Source organism: Lynx canadensis, chromosome D1, assembly GCF_007474595.2.
Source record: "Lynx canadensis isolate LIC74 chromosome D1, mLynCan4.pri.v2, whole genome shotgun sequence".
Lineage (NCBI taxonomy): Eukaryota > Metazoa > Chordata > Mammalia > Carnivora > Felidae > Lynx > Lynx canadensis.
In genome coordinates this window covers 90,781,696-90,806,636 of record NC_044312.2, presented here as the reverse complement: position 1 = coordinate 90,806,636, position 24,941 = coordinate 90,781,696, and positions in this window count along the sequence as shown.

The following is a 24,941-nucleotide window of genomic DNA, read 5'->3' as shown; positions in this document are numbered from 1 at the left end:
GAATGATATCATTTATGAAGCCTACTACACTGTCCCATCAATGCCTGGAGTTACAAGTTCAGTGGCCAGACTGTTTTCCCAAATGGGAAGAGAAAGACTTGCTATGGGTCAGTTGAAGACACTGAAAATATTTTCAATCATAAATTTCAAAATCATATTTAGGCAATGGAATTTCTTTTTTTTTAATTTTTTAAAATATTTATTTAGTTTTGAGAGAGAGAAAGACAGCGTGTGAGCAGGGAAGGGGCAGAGAGAGGGAGACACAAAATCCAAAGCAGGCTCCTGGCTCTGAGCGGTCAGCAGAGAACCCAACATGGGCTCAAATTCACAAACTGCGAGATCATGAACCGAGCCGAAGTCTGACACTTAACCAACTGAGCCACCCAGGCGCCCCAGCAATGGACTTTCTAATATTCTTGCCTGAAAGCTATTTTCTCTTCCAAAAGGAATATCAAGGTACAACTTGATGCCTAGTTAGTACTTAAATAGCCAGTTAGTACCAAAAATCACTGGTTTTTAAATTTATTTTTATTTTTTAAATTGTTTTTAATGTTTATTTTTGAAGAGAGAGAAACAGAGCACAAACGGAGTTTGGCAGAGACAGAGGGAGACACAGAATCTGAAGCAGGCCCCAGGCTCTGAGCTGTCAGCACAGAGCCTGACCTGGGGTTTGAACCCATGGGCCGTGAGATCATGACCAGAGCCCAAGTCAGTCATTTAACTGACTGAGCCACTCAGGCGTCCCAGTTAGTGCCAAAAACACTATTAAGGATCACCTTTTATGTGGGTAGAGTGGGAAGAAGTCATAATGGTTTCTGGCCTTTTTAAATTCTACCAGAATCAAAGGATATTTCCCCAAAGTAGGGAGCTCTATCTTTCCATTAATCTGGGAGTTTCATTCTTATTCAATTACATAGTCACCTAGTCCAGGAGGAATCAGAATGTTACTGGCCTATAATTTCTAGGAACAAATAACACCAATCTATTGGTTTAGGATTACTTTGGGTCAAACATCAACCTCACACCAACATATTCAACTTAAAATAACCGTGTAATCTGTAAAGTCAAAATTTAAAGTAAATTTTGGTTATGAAAGTCTAAGAGTAAAGCAGTTTGAGTACTGGAACAGGGAGCCCACATGAAAATTCTCTAATTTCTTAGTTTTCCAAGAAAAATTCATGAAATAAGTGATCTTAGCTATAGACAAATCCTGCCTTTAATTTTCTAGGGGACATCATAAATTATTCAACCCTCTTGAAGGCTTTTGTTACACCAGTATAAAGTTCAATTCTATTTAGCAAGTATCAGCAATATACCTCGGTGAGTGCTTAAGGCTGTGTAGGAAAAAGATGCAGTATTTGCCCCTGAGAAGTCAAAAGTCCTATACATTTTACTTTCTCATAATTTATCACAGCTGTTCTATCTCTACCTCCTTTACTTCATATTCTAGTCATTCTCCACTAGACAATTATAAGACACTCCCCCAACTGTTCTTTTTACCTTCAATCATATCTCTCTACCATCCATCCTCCACATCCCTGCTGGGGTGACCTTAGAAAATGAAAATCTAGGGGCGCCTGGGTGGCGCAGTCGGTTAAGCGTCCGACTTCAGCCAGGTCACGATCTCGCGGTCCGGGAGTTCGAGCCCCGCATCAGGCTCTGGGCTGATGGCTCAGAGCCTGGAGCCTGTTTCCGATTCTGTGTCTCCCTCTCTCTCTGCCCCTCCCCCATTCATGCTCTGTCTCTCTCTGTCCCAAAAATAAATAAATGTTGAAAAAAAAAATTTAAAAAAAAAAAAAAAAAAAAAAGAAAATGAAAATCTGACCACATTTCTCTAGCCTGTAGAAAACTGCAATAGCCTCCCGTTGCCTGCTGATTAAGTCCATGGTGTATGAAGCCTTCCACGATTCCACCCCCTCCAAGTCCAACCTTTTCTCAGTTTAGCTGACATCTGTCCCATTTCACAATCTGTGGTTTTCTTTACTCAAAACTACTTATCCTCCCATGAGCATATGTCTATACCATAGTCTTTACTCATGTTGACTCCTTCTTCTGGAATTCCTTTCTCTGCTATCACTCCTCTTCCTCCTTACTTTTCTCCATTCTCGGGGCACCTGGGTGGCTCAGTCAGTTGAGCGTCCGACTTTGGCTCAGGTCATGATCTTGCAGTCCATGAGTTCGAGCCCCGTGTCAGGCTCTGTACTGACAGCTCAGAGCCTGGAGCCTACTTCAGATTCTGTTTCCCTCTCTCTCTCTGCCCTCCCCCACTCATTCTCTCTCTTCATTCTCTCTCTCTCTCCCTCACTCTGTCGAAAATGAATAAAGATTAAAAATAATTTAAAAAAAGAACTTTTCTCCATTCTCTACCACCTAATAAACACCTTATGTCTCACTAGAGACTCACCTTTCAGGTCTTCTTCCCAGCTAGTGGTCATCACCTTCTCCTTTATATACCCAATGTGTCCTTTTACATTTCTTTTTCTTTTTGTATTTTTTTCCTCATTTAATTTTTTAAAGTAATCTCTACTCCCAACATGGGGCTTGAACTCACAACCCCAAGATCAAGAGTCAGTTGCTCTACTGACTAAGCCAGCCAGGTGCCCCTCCTGTTTACATTTCTAACATTTCTGTCTGACTGAAGATTTCATTCATTCTCATGTCTCCAGCTTCTAGCACAGTGCCTGATATGGAATTAGTACTGTGGACTGTTTCTTCAATTAACACATGGATAAGTGAGTTGAATAAATGAATACATGTTGTGACAGTGAGATATATAGATACTGTCTTAAATTTGTTGTACTTGCCTATATGCTAAATAAGTAATATGGTCAGTAAGATATGAAAGGTTTCAGATTAAGGGAAGGTAGGTCTGAGTTACTATCATAAAGAATATAAGACTTGAACTAGGTCCTATAAAGTAAGTATGCATTCAGGGAGAGAGAACTGGGAAGAGCATTCAGGTAGAAGAGAAAGAGAGCAAAGGTGGAGAAGTAGAAATGTAAGGAGTACTCTGAGCATGGAAATGTTGGCATTCTACTTGTGGGACACGAGTGACGTATAAAGGGAAGACAAGTTAGAATGAGGTTTTGTATACTGAGCTTTTGTAAATTAGAAATAATGCATATACGTTTCATGAATAAGCCACCTCATGCTCTATTTTAGTTTAATTTTGCCGCTTTGTTCTTTTTTATATGCTGTGTCTCTTTCATACTGGCTGGCGTAAAAACCAAGGAGGACTCTAGATACAGCCTTTGGAATTTAATGAGAACGGAAGAAATTGATAACATTATTCCATTCTTGTTAAGATACTTTACTTCTAAGGGATTAATGTGGGGGGAGGCCATTTGGTATTCCTCTCGGGTTGTTAGCCACCAAATGAGATATCAGGCTGCTAATGGCTTTTACATTCTCCCTCAGATAGCCTGTACATCTGACCTTTCAAAGTTTGGTAACATAATTGGTTGGCCATGTTTTTCCTTTCCCTCAGGGTTAGTGAAACTCTCAAAGACAAGTGAGAGAAAGGGAAAGTTAAATATTTGCCCCAAGAAAGAAGCCAATCATAAAAGATCACGGATGGATCTGAACAGGACAAATCTAACACCACTGCTGGAAAGGCAAGAATTTTTTCAACTGATGGCAAGTCCATCTTATAACTTGCAAAGCCTTGAAAGCATGATCCGTCTATCACTTGACAGCTACCTATTAATGAATGATGTAGTTCACTAAAACATTAATTTAACTCAAGGACTGAGAGAGTGGAAGATATTGAGTGATAACATCTTCTGATTACTGTTTCACTCAGGACAATCATAGTCTCCTTTTCAATCACAATAAATTTAATTCATATATGAAACACTCATAACTCCTTTGTTGAATAAGTATTAATTTTCTAATTTCTAGAGAAAATAGATTAATCTTTTTATTTTGGCTGATGAGTCAGGATTTTATTAGAATACTGGGGGGATGAGGTTCTGAAGAATAAATATCATTCTTCATGATTACATATTCAGAAAGCAAAGAGAAACTTACAGAGTCCTCCTTATTTAGGGGAGAGGAGGTTCCAGGAACAAACTGCTTAAAACTACAAATGATCAGTAAACCCTTGATATCATTTGGAGCCAAGCACATGCATTGGGGGTTAAGTTAAACAATTTTCAGGTACTTGAGACTGAATGGCATTAAGAAAGGAAAGAGGGGACATGATGTGATGGGTCATGCAGCTCACCAAGCAAACATCCTGGTCTACCCAATATGGTTCTTACAAAAGCACAAGTAAAGGTAAATGAGAACTGTCTAGGGTCTTCTTTCAAAGGAAATTCAACCACTCCCTGCCTCCCCCCACAGATGGTAACATTCACTTACATTTAAATAGAAATTTGATCTTGTTTTAACATAGTTTTTAACTACTAAGGAATGCAGGTACCTGCAGAAACACAGAGCCATATATTCTGGGATGATTATATTGGAAAGTAAATTTTCTCCCTCAAAGAAGACTTTCCTGATCTATAGGTATGGGTCAGAGGTTCACAGGATGCTAGGGCAGAAACAAAGATTCTCTTTAACTCAGACTTTTGTTTCTTAAACTCTCATAAAATATTAGAATCTGGGACAACTGTATGAAGCCATATATGTATCTGTGGAAGATTGTATTTATCCAAGATGCCTCCAAAAACATCTCCCATCCCACAATCTCTTCTTACAGTGTAACCTTGACACTCCCATCTAGGGGCAGGGCCTATGTCCTCTCACCTTGCATCTAAGCAAAGTACTGCAACTGCCTCTTAGATCTCAGTCAACAGCTATACCACCTGCCAGACACATGGGTAAAGAAGTCTCCAGATGATTCCAGATCCTAGCCTTCAAGTCATCCCAGCTGAATCCCCAGATTTCACAGAAAAAAAGGACAACTTGTCATCACTGTATCCTATCCAAATGCCTGACCCACTGAATCTGGGAGCATGACATAAAAAGCACTCATTTTATTCATGCTTATAAAATCATCACTTAGTCCAGCTTGCGAGGAAACCCAGTTGTTTTAATTGTTGGGAAATTATAGTATTCCCTGTACCCACTTTGCCCGCCTCAAGTCTTTAAACTCTTCTTTTGTAAATACGCCAAATTTTCTATAGCTTCCAATCCACACCAGACTCTGACGGACCTATTCCTCTAAAACAAGGTTGTTCCTACTTACCACAAAAAGATTAGGTACGTTTTGGATAAGTAAAATAGTTTAATGATCGTTCAGATTCACTAGCTGTCAGATGCAAAAGAAAAACAAGATAATTCCAAATGTTTTTGACTTGTAGGATATTGCCTTTGGGATTCATGTACATATTCTCCACTTTACCCATTCTCTTCAATGGCTAACTCCTGCTCATAAGGAGGGTTTCAGTGTATATATCTTTTCTTGCAGGAAGCTAAGGCACCCTTCATTTAACCCAATGGTTCTCAACTGGGTGCAGTTTTGCTTCTCCCCTCACAGGACATCTGGAGATGTCTGAAGACATTTTTGACTACCGCAACCTAGGAGAAGGATACTACTGGCACCCAGTGGGTAGAAAGAAGCCAGGGATGCTTCTAAACATATTGTGCAGGACAAAAAATTATCTGTCCCAAATGTCAGAAGGGCTGCTATTGAGAAACCCCAATTTAACCCACCATAACATTTACATACGTTCATGCACTTGGACAATAAAAGCATGCCTTGATTTCCACTGCATTCACCTTGTGTACCTGGTACTCATTAAATACATTATAAAATGCAATGACTGGCTGGTTTAATGAATAAATGACAATGCTTATTATATACAGATGAAGGAAGCAAACGCAAGATCACAGAACATTTACTGTTAATAAAATATTTTTTTTAGATTGGTTACAATATTTACAGTTTTACAAAGTACTTTTAAAAACCACTCTTACGCATGATCTAACAATGCTACCTTGACACAGAACAAAAAGTATTAATCCCATTTTTACAAGGAAGGCATCAATTCCCAGAGGAGTTAAGAGGCTTGCCAATGTAAGGACTCAAAATGACCTAGCACTGGGGGTTTCTTACACAGCATTACTGATTTGTAACAAGATTGTAGAAATAACTAGTTAGCTGTGGAGTGGACACTACACTATCTTTTTTATACTGCCAACAAAGAGAAGGTTTTAGCTTTGGGCAATCAAAACCCAATGAACACTCTTCAGCTAACAAAGGAACCAAGGGCCATTAAGGAAAAGACAGTCACTGACTCTTAGAACAGTTGTCCTAGTAAGACAGTACAATTACAAAATAATGTGTCACTTCACAATCCCCTTATAGGTAGCTCAAAGGCACCAGGGACACATTCTAGGTAAAGAGGAAAATAACCTCTTCCTTATTAAATCTCAAATCAGCCATGTTCCCTACACATGTGGAACTTAGGATAGCTAGCAGGTCGATTTTCAAAGCAAATTTCCCAGATTTGAAACAACTGTGCAACTTGTTAGCTGTATTTCTTTGAGAAGATATCTTTTTTTTTAAAGTAGTGTCCATGCCCAGCACTGAGCCCACTGTGGGGCTTGAAGTCACGACCCTGAGATCAAGACCTGAGCTGAAATCAAGAGTCAGATGTTTAACTGACTAAGACACCCAGGCATCCCTCTTCGGGAAAATATCTTAAAATCTATATATGTGTCTTAGATTTCTCAACTGTAAAGTCAGGACAATAATTACAGCCATTTTGTAGTACTGTTGAGAGGGTGAAATATGTTCATACACATAAGGCATTCCAAACACTACCTGAAAGGAACAACTACCCAATAAAATTTGCCTAACTCCACTCATCCCCATCCATATGGCATCCTCTTCCTCAATCCCGCCTTTCATTCCTTTCATTCCTTACTGTCTCTTCATTCCGTTCCTTCCTTCCTTCCTTTCTCTCTCTTCTTCGTTTCCTCCTCCTTTTCTTTCCTCTTCCTCTTTATCATCCTCATGATCATCATCATCATCATTCATCATCACTATTTCTGTATACTTTCTCATGTAAAGAATTTTTCCTGGAGATAAATAAGCCACATCAATATGCTGTATGTGTATCATATAAATCAAATATCTATTTAAAACGTACCATAACTATTTTGGACTAATGTAGTGAAGATTTATATTCTTGGCTCCCTGTGATGAGGAAAACAGCTATTTTGAGGTACTGCCTAGGCATCTACATATGCAATCCTGTCCAGAGTCTGGATATGTAGATAAGGACCCTAAACTCAGGATTCCCACCACGAACTCTCCCTTTGCTTTTCCCAGGGTACCTTTTAAAATAACCCCTTAGATCTGAGTCCACAAAAGTTAGTGCCCTCCACACCAACCATCTTGTAAGTAATAGGTGCTTGCTGCCCTCCTTTCTGCCTCCTGCTGACTCATGACATGGGTGGGAAGACTGCTGTGTCCCTGGTTCATTCTGCCCTCTTTCCCCCACACCCTCCCCTATCTCTGGGATCAATAAGTAATAAACTCTGTCACTTTACTTCCTTTGTGTGGGTGTACTGAAATTATGCCTTCAATCAAAAGGACCCTGGGATTTTCACTTTCCTAAAGTGGGAGCTCAGGTGTCTGGAGAACTACCTACAGGCCCCCTATGGATAAAGAGTGCTTCCTCATTCGGCAGGTGATAATCTGCATATCCTTAACCTAATATACCAGTTATGGGTCCCCCAACACACTCTCTAGCATCCTATCCAACTCAGATTCTTTGGTAACAAACCAAATTCTCTGAGGGAATTGCCTCATCACTCATCTGATGTACATTTTTGATGGGACTGTATAACAGGTGCTCTTTTCTGTTTTAAGCAGTGTTGGGGGGGCACTGGATCCAACTCTGACTATGGCCTGTCTCTAGGAATCTGAATCTTGAAAAGAAAGCTGTAAATACCCAGAGACTAGAATGTATTGATTACAGTGACAGCTACATGATGAGACTGTCAAATAAATAATCCCTGCTACCTAAACTTTGAAAGACATCCTGGTACCTGGCTATATGAGGTTGCCAGGTGCTATTAATAATATTACTGAGTGGCTTAAACAACAGAAATTTTTTGTCTGATAGTTCTAGAGGCCAGAAGTCTAAGATCTAGCTTCTGATGTTGCTAGCAATCCTTGGCACTCCTTGGTTTATAAACACAACACCCCAATCTTTGCCTTGATGTCCATCTAGCATTCTTGCTTTGGGAGTGTCTGTTTCCTCACATGGCATTCTTTTATAAGGATCCCAGTCATATTGGATTAGGAACCCCCTCCCTACTCCAGTATAACCTCATCTTAATTTAAACTGCAATGGCCTTCTTTTCAAAAAGGTCACATTCTGAGGTACTGGATTTAGGCCCATTACACTGGCCTCTTTGAACCCACTATCTACGACTATCTCTATTTATTCTGTGAGCTACTGAAATTTCTTCCAATCAAAGTCTTTCCTTCTTAAGTTACCCAAAATCCATTTTTGCTGCTTTCTATCAAAAATTCTAACCATCACAAGTCATACTGCAGATCAATTCAGTCCCAGTAAATTGCTTTTTTTGGTGGTTTATTGTTTGAAGTAAAATTGATACTTTTTCATATTACCTAGAACGATCTCCCATTGTGAGTGAACAAGATACCATCATGTAGCTTAAAATTATTGAGGTAATCCTGAAGAAATACATTACTAATTGTAACAAAATAGGAAGTAAAAAATAGGTACAAAACTAAATGAACACAGTTTTTCATATTTCAGACTTAGAACAAATTGCCACATTAATGTCTAAAGAAGGCAATAATGTTAGGAAACAGTGTCTTATAGATTGTTGATGGCATTCTAATTCACGCACATTTTTTTGGAGGACAACATAATAGTATCTTTTGCTACCTTAAAATGTGTACCCTTCAACTTTGCAGATATATTTCTAGGAATCTATCCTATGATAGTACTTGTGTACATGCATAAAAATATTTATACAGAATGTTCTTAGCAGCTTTGCTAATAAAGGTAAAATGCTGTAAAATACAAATATCCATAATGTATTAAAAAGTTTAAAATTAGCTAGATTTATATGTACTATTATGAAAAGGCATTTTAGATTTCAAATGAAAAACTTGAAGAATGCTCTGTGCCATGATTTTCTATTATTTTAAAGTGAGAAAAACAAAAAAAAGCTATCAGCATGTGCACCTATGTATATTTATATAGATCTAGAGAGGAACATGTAATAATAGGCCCAAACTGTTAATAGTGCTTTCATTGAAGGAGTGAAATTGGTTACAGGAATTCTATGGAAATCTTTCATATTTCAATTTATTTCTGTGATTTTTTTTACAAAGCAGATGTATTAGTTTGGCATAAAAAGATCAGTGTTGTTCATACTTGAATAATGTAAAGAACTCTTTAAGGAGTTCTCTTTGCTTTGTTCTCTAGTCTTGACCTGTACTATGTTAATTGCAGTGTTGTGCAGATGTATACAAATATAAAGTAAAAGTAGGCATTAACTCTCATTAGACTAAGTAAATTAAAGGTAAAACTAAAAATAAGGTAAAATTTTGCTTAAACTGGAGTGAAAAATTAGTACCAAAACATCAAGGTTGGGTTTAATAGGAAGTGGCAAACAATGAACTGTACTACCCAGACTGCCCTTCAAGGAAGGACATGCTGACCAGCTGTGGGGACAGCAGGCTCTAGCTACCACCTCTTCAAGGTGCTTCAGCCTTCTGGCCAAGGTTATGACTCTCCTGGAGCAGCCTGCATCTGGAAACTGCAACGTGGGGCTATGAAAGCCATCCATTTCAGCTCAGTGTGGGACAGCTCTCCAAGCAATGCTCACCCCAGAGCTCGCCTCCAGGTGTGCTGAGATTTCATTGGTCTGCATCAGAGTTCAATTCCTTATTCTACCCAGTCCTGTCCTTTCCTCCTTTCTTTCACAGATACTGATCTCAAATAAACATCTTGTAGCCTAAGTTCTGCTTCCAGAGAATTTGATCTGCAACACAGCAGAGAAAGAGAGTCTATGCTTCTATATGTTTAGTTTGACACTACTAACACCAGGAATGAGCATTTCATGAACAGGACATCACAGTATTAATAACCTAAGCCTATCAAGCCTACATTTACCCATTTTCAACTGGAGCCATGCAATAAAAGCAAGGGCAATTTGTGTGCTTAAGAATACAATTCTTTTTTCTTTTCCTTCCATTCTTCAATAAGCAATGCAGCCGTACCTAGTAATTAAAAGCTCCAGCAGCTCATCTTCCCATTATGCAGAACAGAAAATCTTTAGTGAAATACTAGAGGAAAGAAGATTCAGGGAAACGGAAAGCCATGCAAAGCATAAACAATTGCTGGGTTAAAATATTGCACTAAACAGGCAGTTATTTCAATGAGCCATTGTACCAGCTACCAATTATTTCATAAAACATTACACACAACACAGCTGATAATTCAGAAACACACCTCACAAGATAGTTATTCAAGGCCGTTCAATAAATGTTTACTCCAAACTGGCAATTATTTCTTTAACAATGATGATACAGTCAGAAGAAGTTTGAAAAACTTGTCATAAATAGATATGCTGCAAGAAACCTATGCATGCACTAGAGTTTCCGGTTCAAAAGCTTTTAAGAAGGTAAGCACAAATGAAAAAAAAAATCTGTTTTTGCTAAACAAGCCATTTTCCCCTTGTAGTTTTTTTCATCTCTTCAATTCATTAATTTATGAAATACTTACGTGTCACCTACTTGACATCCTGAGCTGCTGGGACAAAGAGAAAACAATTCCTGTGTTGAAGGAAGAGCTTACCACCTGTGGGCGAGGGTGCTATGCACACAAAAGATGATGTGATGCGTTCTGCATGGGAGATATCCTGTTTGCCCTGTCTCTCTCTCCAACTCAACCCCCATCATTCTTCCCTTCTCTTCAGCCACTCTGGGACTGTTTTCTTTTGTCTTGGCTCTCCAGATCTGTCTCTAAATTATGCTATTTTCCCCAGCTGTTTTCTCTGTCTAGAGGTGCACTATCCACTAGAGTAGCCACTAGCCACAGATGGCTACTGAGCCCTCAAAATGGGGCTACTCTAATTGAAATGTGCTGTGGGAAATACTCACTAGATTTTGAAGATCTTGTAAAAAAATATATTATGGAAACAGACCACCAATAATTTGTTAATAAAATTGTGTGATAATATTTTAGAAATACTGGGTTCTACAAAATACATTATTCATATTGATTTTATCTGTTTTTATTTATTTATTTATTTTTAATGTTTATTTTTGAGAGAGAGAGAGAGACAGAGCATGAGTGGGGGAGGGCAGAGAGAAAGAGGGAGATACAGAATCCGAAGCAGGCTCCAGGCTCTGAGCTATCAGCACAGAGCCTAACGCAGGGCTCGAACTCAAAAGCCATGAGATCATGACCTGAGCTGAAGTCAGATATTTAACCAACTGAGCCACCCAGGTGCCCCATTTTTTAAAATTTTTTTAATTTTAATTTTTTTTTTAATTTGAGAGTGAGAGAGCAAGTGGGAGAGGAGGGCAGAGGAACCCGATGCAGGGCTTAAACTCATGATCTTGGGATCACAAAAGGTGAAATCAAGAGTTGGACATTCAATCAACTGAGCCACCCAAGTACCCCAGTTCCTTTTTTTTTTAATGGCTACTAAAAAATATTAAAATTAGTTATGTGGCTCACATAACATTTCTATAGGACAGCTCTGGTCTAGAACATGCTGAGGAGTCAAGACCTCAGTGTAGAAAGTCACTGAAAATATGGTAGAAACAGCAAGAGAATTAGAATTAGAAGTGGAGCCCAAAGATGTAACTGAATTGCTGTAATCTCATGACAACACTTGAACAGATGAGGAGTTGTTTCTTAAGAATGAGCACAGCAAGTGATTTCTTGAGATGGAATCTACTCCTAGGGAAGATGTTGTGTGAAGATTGTCAAAACGACAACAGGAGGATTTAGTATTACATGAACTTGGTTGATAAAGCAGCAGCAGGGTTTGAGAGGGTTGATTCCAATTTTGAAAGAAGCTCTGTGGGTAAAATGCTAGCAAATAATATCATGTGCTACAGAAAAATCCTTCCTGAAAGGAAGAGTCAATCAATGCAGCAAACTTCACTTTTGTCTTATTTTAAGAAATGGCCACAGCCACCCCAGGCTTCAGCAACCACTACCCTCGTCAGTCAGCAGCCATCAACATCAAGGCAAAACCCTCCACCAAAGATTACCACTTACTGAAAGCTAAGTTCATGATTAACAATTTTTAGCAATAGAGTATCGTTAATTAAGTCATGTTCATTGCTTTTGAGACAGAATGCTATTGCATACTTTATAGAGTACAGTATAATGTAAACTTAACTTTTATATGCACTGGAAAACCGAAAAATTCACCTCACTTGCTTTATTGTGATATTCACTTCATTGCAGTGCTCTGGAACCAAACCTGCAGTATCTCTGAGGCACATCTGTACTAACAGTGTGCACACTGTCACACAGAAGATCTCCAGAACCTTTTTAGCTTTCGTGATTGAAACTCTATATCCACTGAACAACTCCCCATTTCTCCCTACACATGATCCTTAATGACCACTGTTCTACTTTCCACTTCTTTGGGTTCAACTACTTTAGATAACCTCATTCAGAGTTTGCCTTTTAGTGTCTGACTTATTTCACTTTTTATAATTTCCTGAAGGTTTACCCATGTGGTAGCATATGATAGGATTTCCTTTTGTTTAATGTTTACTTATTTTTGAGAGAGAGAGAGCAGGAGACGGGCAGAGAGAGAGGGAGACACAGAATGTGAAGCAGGCTCCAGGCTCTGTGCTGACAGCTCAGAGCCTGATGCAGGGCTTAAACTCACGAACAGTGAGATCATGACCTGAGTCGAAGTCAGATGCTTAACTGACTGAGCCACCCAGGTGCCCCAGGATTCCTTTATTTTTTTAAGGCTGAATAATATTCCTGTGTGTGTGTGTGTGTGTGTGTGTGTGTGCACGTGTGTGTCACGTTTTCTCTACCCATTTATCTGTTGATGCAATTTAGGTTATTTTCACCTCTTGACTTTTGTGAATAATGTTGCAATAAATAACCACTATGGAAAACATTTTGAAGCTTCTTCAATACGTTAAAAATAGAAGTACTATATGATCCAGCAATCTCACTTCTGGGTATTTATGCAAAAATATTGAAATAAGGATCTCAAAGAGACATTTGCACTCCTGTGTCCACTTAATTTTCTTCATAGCACTCATTACTATCTGAAATTATCTTATTGACTTATTTATTTATTTATTTATTTATTTATTTATTTATTTATTTATTATCATCCCTGCCAGAATATAAACCCCATGAGAGCAGGGACCCTACATACCTTCTTTACCACTGGAGCCACAGCTAGAATATAATGCCTGCCCCTTAGTGTACCTTCAGTAAATAACTGTTGGAGCAAGCAAATGGAGATGCAATGCAAGCCTAAATAAAGGAATATCCAATTCTACTTAGGAACACAGAGAAGGAAGCATTCCAGATTGAGGTATTTGGTTAGGTTCACAAGTCAGAGGGGATTCCATCCATCCTTCTTTCCAGCTAACCACTTTGCTATCCATCTTCCCACCACTGATCCACTTGCTCAGAAGACATTTTTTAGCACTTCTATGTTTCAGGCACTGTGCTAGCTGCAGAGAGATACAGAAGTAAATAAGGTTAACCTGGCTCTCACTGTTAAGTAGCTTACATCCGAGATGGAAGACCAATGATTATGCAATTTCATAAAAAATTACTTAATTATAATTTTGATGAGTGCTAGGGAGGGCAATGTGTCTAGGGAGTCAGAAAGGTTTACATGGGTAAGCAATATTTATCCTAAAACCTGATGGATAAAGAGTTAGTCTGAACAAAGAATGAGGGAGACTGGGACAAAGGGAAGTTCACAGAAACCCAAGTAATTCAGTTCTGCTGGAGCATAAATTATGTATGTGAAACAGAGTGGCTAGCAAAAATGTACGCAATTTTATAGGTGCATATTTTAAGCGAAATAAATATATTTTGTTGTAGAATAAATAATTCAACAATGACCCTAAACTTTGAAGTCAATGCTACATGACACCAGGCCAATCATGGAAGTTAGGAGTACCAGACTGAAATGAACATTGACCATCCTTCAGCAGACTTTCAATCACTTTAAAAATCTGATCAAATAATCAAATTTATTTTAAAAGGGTCAAAAAATATCACTAAAAGGAAATTAAAGTTATCCCTGATCCTACTTTCCAAAGGTAAGTGCCATTAAGATTTTGGTTCACTTACCTTGACTATTTTTGTCTATATTTATATACACATAGTTTTTAACAAAACAGACTGAGTATAAACAACAGTTCTTATATATTACGGGGGCCTCTAAAAGAAGAGTAGGAACAAGACTCTAGAATACTTTATAAGTAAACGAAGAAATTTTAGAATCTGTTTTTAAGAACTAAATTCTCCCCTAAAATTTAGAAAGTAAAATTAGTAGTTTTCACCACATTCCCACAAAACCAGTAGTGTCACAGAAAGTTCTTTGATTTAAAATCAAGGAAAGATGCTGTTCTTCCTTTCAGATACATGGCTAGACACTTATTAGAATATTATGAAGTCTTACTATAAATAATTAAACATAGGCCACCAATGCCCCTAGTAAAATACATGAACCAAATATATTTATAGGATGCAATACCTAAGCTGATTATCATGTGCTCATTCCCTTACCTAATCAAGACTGGTTTGTAATTCAAACAAATGTCACAATCTTTACAGCAAAGGAAAATAAATGAGCATGAATAGTCTATAACTCTAACATAAAAAAAAAAATTTAAACCAGGCCAATCAAACCATTCTCAATCAAATCATACTCTCCTAAAAACTGAACACTTTGGGAACCAAAATAATAAAGGTCTTGATAATTTGCTATATTCTATTCTACCCAGGTATGCAAAAAACGTTTATAACCCCAAACTTTCTTTCCCTGTTGACTGTAACATTTCTCAGGCTGCCAACTGTAGTAGATTAACCCTGTTTTTCAACTATCCCTGTATTCACACACTTTGCCATACAACTTTGCAGTACTCTTCTACTTTGGGTAGGATGTTCTGCGTTACCCCTTGACCCTGGCTCAGTCATGTCAACAAGGAAATGTGAATCCAGTAGAGCTCGGGAAAGTGCTTGCATATTTTAGTTTGTTCTGTTGTTTCTCTGCAATTGCCACGGACACATGCTTGAGCTGGCTTGCTCCATTCATTCCAACCAAGACTATCCTAGATCAGCCAACAGCCAATGATGCCCAGGTGGGCAAGTGAGCCCAGCTCAGCCTCAAAGAACTGCCAAGCCAATTTCAGACTGAAGGGCCAACCTCTAGACTTGTAAGAAAAATTAAAAAAAATGATTAAATTGTTTTAAACCACAGATCTTTGGAGAGGTGATGCAAACACAGCATTACTGAGACAATAGATGATTGACAGACACAGCAATCATCCTCTAAAGTAACAAATATCTTCACTAGGAGCATTATTTTCACTTCTCAAGAGAGGCCAGAGTGTGTTAGAGAATGTAAATAAATAAACACGAATTTTGCTTCTTTTTTTCCTAATTAAATTTTCTACAAAGAAAAAGCTTGGTCATGGATTACAATTAATCCATAGTAAAACCTTAGTTATGGTTATTAGTCATAATATTTTGACCATTTCCAAACTTCCATGATGAGTGTATAAGAAGAGAATATGAGTTTATTTACTCCTTTCAGACTGATAAAGTTACTTTTAACAACTGTTATTCTTGCAAGTTGGTTTTCTTTAAATTCAAAAGCAACACTTCTGGTTATCAATGTTAAGTTAGAAATGTCCTGATACATACAGTGGAGAGATTTTTGGGACAACTCTTCTAACAAACTTAAATAAAGACATCCTAAAAAGTATTACACCACCATTAAAATCTATGGGGACAGTAAAGAACCTAAGGACAATCACCAGTATGAAGGCTCTAACCAGATGAAATTTATCTGGAATAAATGTCATATTTTGTGCTTTGGATTAATTAATCGACTATACTTATAAGTATGGTGTGGGAGAAATGTAACTTAGCACACCAATTACTTAAAATTCAATTACAGTTAATAACACAAAAAGCATGGGGGAGCAGATGTAATTAAGCTGAAATGAGGTTCCAGCACTGCCCGAGAAAAGGAGAGCACTCAGTTATGACTCACAACAATAAGTCAAACTACATGGTGTAATATAGCCACTAAATGTAAGTAAAAAATGTATAACTAATAAGCTAATAAAGGGAAAATATGGCATTACTTAACAATATGGTTAACAGACCGGACATAATTAAAATTTATAGACATCACACCAAACAGTGATAGAATACACATTCTTTTCAAATGTACATGGGATATTTGCCAAAAAGTAAAACTTTAAAAGGAGATTAAAAAAATTTGAAAAAATTTCTATCATTTGAAGTATGTTCTCAGACCAAACTGAAATTTAAGTTCAAAATCTATAACACAAAGTCAACCAGAAAAACCACAATTATTTAGGAATCATGCAAAACTGTTTAAATGATCCATGTAGCAAAGAAGAAATCATAAAAGAAATCTAAAAATATGTGTAATTTAATGACAATAAAAATATAACAAAACAAATCTTGAAGGATTCAGCTAAAGTAGTACAGATGGAAAATTTATAGCTTTAAAATACATAAATAAGAATAAAGTTTAAAAATCAATAATCTAAATTTATATATCACAAAAAGTGATAAAATAGCAGCAAATTAATGCCAACAAAGCACAAAATAATGACATCATAAATATAAGAGCCTAAACTAACAATAAAAGTAAACAAACATAGAACAGAGAAAATAAATAAAGCCAAATGTGGTTCCATGTGAAAATCAATAAAAATGATTAACTGTTAATAAGACTAATAAAAAAAGCATACATTTCCAACATCAAGAATGGAAGGGAGGCCATTACTTTAGATCCATACACACTAAAAATAAGAATATATGATAAACGGGGGTGCCTGGGTGGCTCAGTCAGTTGAGCATCTGACTCTTGATTTCAGTTCAGGTCATGATCTCACGGTTTGTGAGATCAAGCCCTGCATCATGCTCTGTGCAGACAGCACAGAGCCTGCTTGGGATTCTCTCTATTTGTCTTTCTCTCTGCGATTCTCCTTCTTGCTCTCTCTCTCTCTCTCTCTCAAAAGAAATAAACATTAAAAAAAAAGAATATATGATAAACAACCTTCTTAAAATATCCTTATAGTGTGTAACTTCCCTTTAGGTATATTATATTTGAACAAAAGTTTACTTTCAAAAATGAAGAAAATATTTAAATTATTATGGTGCTCAAGCAGCACACTGCTTCCCTACCAACCCTTAAATTCTCAAAGGCAGGCACTGTGCATTATTATTTTATTACTAGCTACAAGAAGACAGGAGGAAATATATCACTATCAAAAAAATTATATTGCCTCTATTTGCAGATGTCACTATAGTATGTAAAGAAAATTCTACACTAAAGACTCCACCAAAAAATTATTCAAGTTAATAAATAAATTCAGTAAAGTTGCAGGTTACAAATCATTATATAAAAATCAAGTTGTGTTTCTATACCCTAACAACAAACTATCAGAAGAGAAATTAAGAAAATAATTCCATTTACAATTGCACCAAAGAGAATAAAACACCTAAGAATAAATTTAACCAAGGAGGTGAAAGATCTATACACTTAAAGCCATAAGGCATTGATAAAAGAAACAGACGAAAATACAAACAAATAAAAGATGTTGCATGCTTATGAATTGGAAGAATTCATTTTTAGAATGTCTGATTACCAAAAGGAATCTACAGGTTTGATACAATTCCTATCAAATACCCAATGGCATTTTTACAAAAAAGAACAAACAATCCTGAAATTTATATGGAACCACAAAAGGCCCTGGATAGTCAAAGCAATCTTACAAAAGAAAAATTAAGCTGGAAACATCAAACTTCTTGATTTCAAACTATATTACAAAGCTATAGTAATCAACAATATGGTATAGGCATAAAAACATACACACAGATCAATGGAACAGAATAGGGAGCTGATAAATAAACCCATGCATATACAGTCAACTAACTTATGACAAAGGATATATAATAGAGAAAGAATAGTTTCTTCAATAAATTATGGTTGGGAAACTGCATGGCCACATGCAAAAGAATGAAACCAGACCCCTCTCTTACACCACACACAAAAATCAACTCAAGATGGATTAAAGGCATGAACTTAAGACCTGAAAACAAAAATTCCTAAAAGAAATAGGGGGTAAACTCCTTGACATCAGTCTTGACAATGATTTTTGGGCTTTGACACCAAAAACAAAGGTAACAAAAGCAAAAATGAACAAGTAGAACTATATCAAACTAAAACACTTCTACACAATAAAGGATGCCATCAACAAAATGAAAAGGCAGCCTACAGAATGGAAGAAAATATTTGCAAATCATATATCTGATAGGGGGCTTATACCCAAAATATATAAAAACTTCATACAACTCTATAGGAAAAATCTGAAACAGCCTGATTAAAAAATAGGCCCTGAATCACATTTTTCCAAAGAAGACATCCAAATGGCCTACAGGTACACGAGAAGATGCTCAATGTCATTAATCATCAGGGAAATGCAAAAGCAAACCACAATGAGGTATCACCTCATACCTATTAGAATGGCTAAAATCAAAAAGACAAGAGATCACATGTGCTGATGAGGATGTGGATGAAAGGAAACCCTGTGTATTATTGGCGGGAATGTAACTGGTCCAGCCACTATAGAAAACAGTATGGAGTTTCCTCCATAAATAAAAAAAAAAAAAAAAGAAAGAAAGAAAGAAAGAACTACCAGCAATCACACTTCTGGTTATGTATCCAAATGTAATGAAAACAGGATATTTAAGAAATATCCGCACCCCTATTTTCATTGCAGCCTTATTCACAATAGCCAAGATATGGAAACAACCTACATGTCCATAAACTGATGAAAGTTGTGGTGTATATGTACACAATGAAATATTAGTCATAAGAAGGAAATCCTGCCATTTCTGACAATATGTAATATGGATGTAATGATTCTGCATCACATTTCACTCATCACTGCTCCCACTGTCACAGTCCATGGTATAACATTAGGATTCAACAAATATGTATTAAATAATTAAATGCATTCCTTTATGTATCTATACTTCTTTGTTAATTTCTAATACTGAATATCACTACATTCATGATAACAATTAAGTCTGAAAATTATACATTGAAATATTTTTATAGTCGCATATTTCCATATCTCTTTCTACATGCAAAAATACCTGTTCATCTAATGGTACTCAACAAAATTTCTGAATCTGTTAAATAATTCAATGATCTGGGAAAGAATAGAGACTATATTTTGGTACTATAGTGAAGTTCAAGGTTCAGTTGATTTATCAATCCAACCATGTGAATCATTCATGATGGTAGGGAGACTTCCAAAGAAAGCTAAAAATAAATTGAAAAAACTTAATTTTGATAAGGTTTCAAAGATTATATGGCTAATGTATACCTTCAGAGAAATGTTTTGCAATCACTGTGAGTGCAAGTAATATAGTGACTGATTTATTTTAGAAAGGAATGCATGAGCTTAATTTTAGTTCCTAGCTGAAAAATTTTAATACAGTTCTGACTTTCTAAGGGAAAACTATGACAAAATATAATTTATTATATATATATATGTATATATGTACATACATATATATATATATATATGTATGTACATATATACACCCAGGTACAAATATATTTGCCTTAAGTTAGAGGTTGACTTTTCACGTTTCTAAGCTTTACAATAAGGTTCATTTAAGTAAGAGGCAGTCCCAGGTCATTTCACTATGACTCATTTACTTCAGAGTCAGCTTTCCAGAAACACTGTTCCATTACCAGAGGTGTGCAAGTGGAACCGAAGTGTTATCAGGGACAAGATTCCTTTTCTGAGCATGTGAAAAAGAGCAATTTCCCTAAGATTCTTGGATTTTATTATCATTATGTAGCTCCCAGAGGGCAGATCCTGTGTCTCATTATTTAAGAGGCTTTTACATTCTGGACACACAGTAGGACTTTAAAAACTACCTATCAGAATCAGCAAACTATGTTTGTGTGAGTCACCTTGTGGTTAGGTTGTGAGAGAATGCTTTAAAATCTGTCAATGTGCCATTCTTTTTTTGTACTGCCTGCTATTCAGCAGAGACCTCCATTGCCTAGGGAAGAATTAGGATGTTAGAGGTGGAAAGCATAGAGAAAGGAAGTGTCACTCTTCAGTATCTGACTTCCAAAATAGTCACTTGAAGCCTGTTTCAAAGACAGTGCTCTTGAAAGTCCCAGTGTTTAAATGAGAACTGAAATGTTAAAGAGGTTAAAAAAAGTTGAAAAAGGATTTGTGTCAAAAAGAGAGCCCTAAAGAAGGAGAGCATAAAACGTATTCACAAGGAAATAGATTAGAAGAAACACAGATGAAGAGCTAAAGGATGCCACCCAAGTGGAAAAATTAAGGTTTCTCTGTCTAGGAGGCTAGAGAAAGAGAGGGCACTAGGGGGACAGCCAGAAGGAGAGGAAGGATTACAGAAAGAGGCAAAGCACAGGATCACCTACCTATCCTTTGCCTGAGCCTTGAGAAAACCCAGGTGGTACCCACAGCCACCCTTGTCATTCCAGTGAGTTCCAGTGGGTTTGTTTCCTCCTATAAGGTTAGTTTCCCTTCCCTTTGCCAAAGGATATGAGCCTCTCATCAAGTTGCCTGAACGCTGCATACATATCCACTGCCCAGCAGAAGTGGTAGTCAACTACCATTGGTTTGCAGACTTGGGAGTTCCTCAGGTAAGATTCGCAAATGGCCCCCATAAGTAGAAGGTAAGGAGAGACTGAACAAAGAGGCAGACCACTCCATATTGATTAAGTGGCAGATTTCATAAGCAAGGGAACTTACGTATGAGGCTCATCTCAGGTGGCCACAAGACGAGTAGATCTCCACACCTGCCCACCAGAATCTCAAAAGTGTATATGTGATGAGGGACCATAAGGCAAACTGAGGGCAAAGCACAAGCTAGCAGCCCTGCCCACCTCCCCTCTGGTCCCAGGTGGAATATATGTGTGATCTTCCTCAGGCACTCCTGGCTGCCCAGGAACAAAGGAAAGGGAAGGAAACAAATGGTTAACTGATAGAGAACACAGTCATGCAGGACCTGAGCCTCCATCAGTTTACAGATATCTTAGTAAATTATAAGAAAAGACAATTTTATCAATAGCCTAATCTCCAGAAACCTATAGACTCAGTTTCCTGGAATCCCAACATCACCCTCCCCTCCACAATGATATAGGGAACAAAGGCAAGAAGGAAATGACAGGTAAAATTAAATTTCTCTATAACTTGAAGCCCACTGACAAATACTTGAGGCAAATACAGAGCATAACATTTCTCCAGGTACCCCCTACTGTCATGTAAATGCCTTACTGGAAGTAAAACAACCTTAGCTTGACAATAGCAAGGCCCCAGGCATTTTATAAGTCCTCATTTTATAAGTCCTTCTGGAGGCCTCTCTTTTGTCTTTACCTCCCCCAACTCCATAGTATATAACCTGTCACTCTTCACCACCCCAGTGCAGCTCTTGCTGCCCACTGGTCCTGTTCCTGTGCTTTAATAAAATCACCTTTCTTGCACCAAAGACATCTCAAGAATTCTTTCTTGGCCATCGTCTCCGAACCCCCATCACTCCACAACCCCATCATATGGAGGCCTTAACGGGGTTCAAGCATGTACACAGTCCAGATGGTCTCAGTGATACATTACTCTCTCAAGGCTGAATCCTCGAAACAGCTCCTGTGGAGAATGGTGAGCAGAATATACATTCCAAGGACAAAGAAGTGAGTGAGGAGCCTCTGATTATCCAGGTCCAGCACTCAAATCCACTGGCAGTCATGTCCTCCCAAATGAATTCCAACAGCAACTTTAATACAAAATTTTGTTCAAGCTACAAAATACCCTACGTTTATAATGCCCTCCTCCATGGCCCAAGCAATCCTAAGCATCTAAAATAGACCTAGGAACTCCAAATTCTCAGAAAGAGCAGAGTGAAAGAGAAAGCCCATATACATGGTTGGGAATCATCATGAACCAGTTTGAGACGGGGACAGGATGAAACAACCCACACCACATTGTTATTTGGATACAAACATTTCCAAGTCTCGAAAACTATAATTTCTAAAGATCTACAATTCTATCATGTTTTATATAAAATTATAAGAACAGTAAAAATACTTTCTTTCTTTCTTATTTTTAATTCCTGTATAGTTAATATACAGTGTTATATTAGTTTCAGGGTTATAATACAGTGATTCAACAATTCCATATATAACTCAGTGCTCATCAAGATGAGTGTGCTCTGAATCTTCATCACCTATTTCACCGATCCCCCCAACTACCTCCCCTCTCATCTGTTTTTTCTCTATAGTTAAGGGTCTGTTTCTTGGTTTGTCTCCCTCTCTCTCTTTTTTTCCCCTTTCATCATTTGTTTCTTAAGTTCCACATATGAGTGAAATCATGTGGTATTTGTCCTTCCCTGACTGGGTTCAAATAAGACCATAAAAAAGGGGGTGGGGGACTCTAAATAATAAAAAGGTCTCATTGGTTAAGAGAATTTATGTCAGAACCAGTCAGATTATCAGAACCCATCTCGTGCACCAACCACCTCACTTTACAAATCACGAATCTTAAGCTTTGGAGAGGTCAATCAATTTTCCTAAGGTCCAGGGGAAAAAGCAAGACAAATTCAAGGATCTACTCCTCCCTGCCACTTGTGAACTGGATGTTGAAAACTCTGCTTTGTTTCTTTGCATCTTGCTTTATCCTCAACTATATAAACAGTTGAATTGCAGGCCTTGCTTATCATATTAACACTAACTTGTTACCTAAAGATAAAACCTAGTACTAAAGAAATTAGGTTCTTTTGAGTTTAACTGGTGAGATTTTTCTTTTGCAAAACAGTCTCTATCTCTGTTCTCCCTTCTGGGGTGACATTTCCTTTGGTCTCTCATAAGCAACTTCCCTTTAACTGTGGTTCCCATTTGCTTTTTATCATGGTTCCATGAGGTCACTCCATTACCCCATCTGTTTCCAATTAACCTCTAGGCTGTTTTCTTGAATATTATTTTGAATGACTTAACAACTTTAATTTCTGATACTAGGATTCAACTGATTCAGCTTAAAACGTAAGTCAACTTGCAGCTTAACATAAATAGGTATATGCATTTTATAACTTATTAAGTGAACTTGCGTGCATTATCTTTTCTTCACAAATATGTAGGCATACTTATTATTTCATTTTTCTAATACAGCATCTAGGGCACTTGAGTGGCTCAGTGGTTAAGCATCTGACTTCAGCTCAGGTCATGATCTCACAGTTCATCCAGTGAGCTAGTGCTCCGCTTCTGATTCAGAATCGCATGTTCTTTTTACTAAGTCATAACTTCTTCAGAAAAATTGCTACGTTTGGCCCTTCTGTCTCTGGAGAATGAGAGTTCACAGAGGCCGAATATGGTCATATGTAAGCTTCCAGTTTGGGAGAGTGAGAGCCCAATCACCGTGCCAGCCTACACTTCTGATTAGGAATAGGACAGGCAGCCCCATGTGGTGCTCAACACTACCAAACTGTCATTAACAGAGAGAGAGCCATAGGCATGTGGCTTAGGAACTCACTGAGGCTTGATAGGAAAGGAATGAACAGGTGTCACATACAGGTACGCTGGGGTTGGAGAGAAAATTTCAAGACAGGACTTCCACCACAATAAAACTTGGCAGAGGGGAGCTGAAGCAGGCCACTGTGGACTTAGGGGTGGGCCTTAGAAAGAAATGACTTGACCTGCCTGCAATCTCCTGATTGCTTCCTCAGCTGTCTCGGAATGGATCTGAATATAAAATGGACCTTGCTCTGGAAGACAGGAAATGATGCTGAGAACTCTAAGGAACTGTACTCCTGGCCTCACCAGTGACTTCAGAGAGCTTTAGGAGAAACACCTGTGTTGGGGGAGGTCCAGTGGGGAGGTGAGTGGGGTGGTGGTGGTGGGGTTCCTGCACAGTACACATCCTACCTGACATCTGATGGTCTCTGAATGCACACATTGTACGATGATCTCCGACCGGATGGAATTCAAAGGACTGATTCAGAAAGAATAAAAGGGCATTTTTATGACCTATAATCCCACCATCTCTGCTTATTCCTGAAATCTGACTTGGTATGTCCTATTACTCAAAGGAAACACAAGAGTGTAGAAAACTGCCTTTAAAGTGATGCATTCTCATTAAATGGTGTCTGCCACCATTGGGATGAGGGGGTGGGGGGAGGTGAGTTTGTTTCTGTTGGAACAGTCCTGAGAAAGAACCTATGCATTTTCTCAGGCTGTACAATTGACTCACAATTCTCATTCTGGACCTTATGTTTCTCTCACACCATAAGATCAAAGTGGAGTTATTATACACCCTCAATGCATCATGCATATAAACAAATCGAAGAGAGGAAATATTTTTTTTTCCCCTCAAGGAGATTTAAAATCTAGAGTTAAATCTTAAGATACACTTCCTCCCAGTCTTTGAATTAGTGACTGGGCTCCCCCAACTGGATCTTCACAGTATTTCAAGGCCTCCTTGGTGGTTGTCATGATTTAAACCCATGTATAAATAAAATGTTTGATTTTTCTTTATAATCTTCATAAACAAAAGGACCTCACTAGGGGATTTCAAGGCTCTTTATTTTTCCATTCTTCTTCTTTTCTTTGATTTACTGTATGATTGATCCATTTATCCTTTAGTAAGTATTTTCTGAGCACAACTATGTACTAGATCCTAT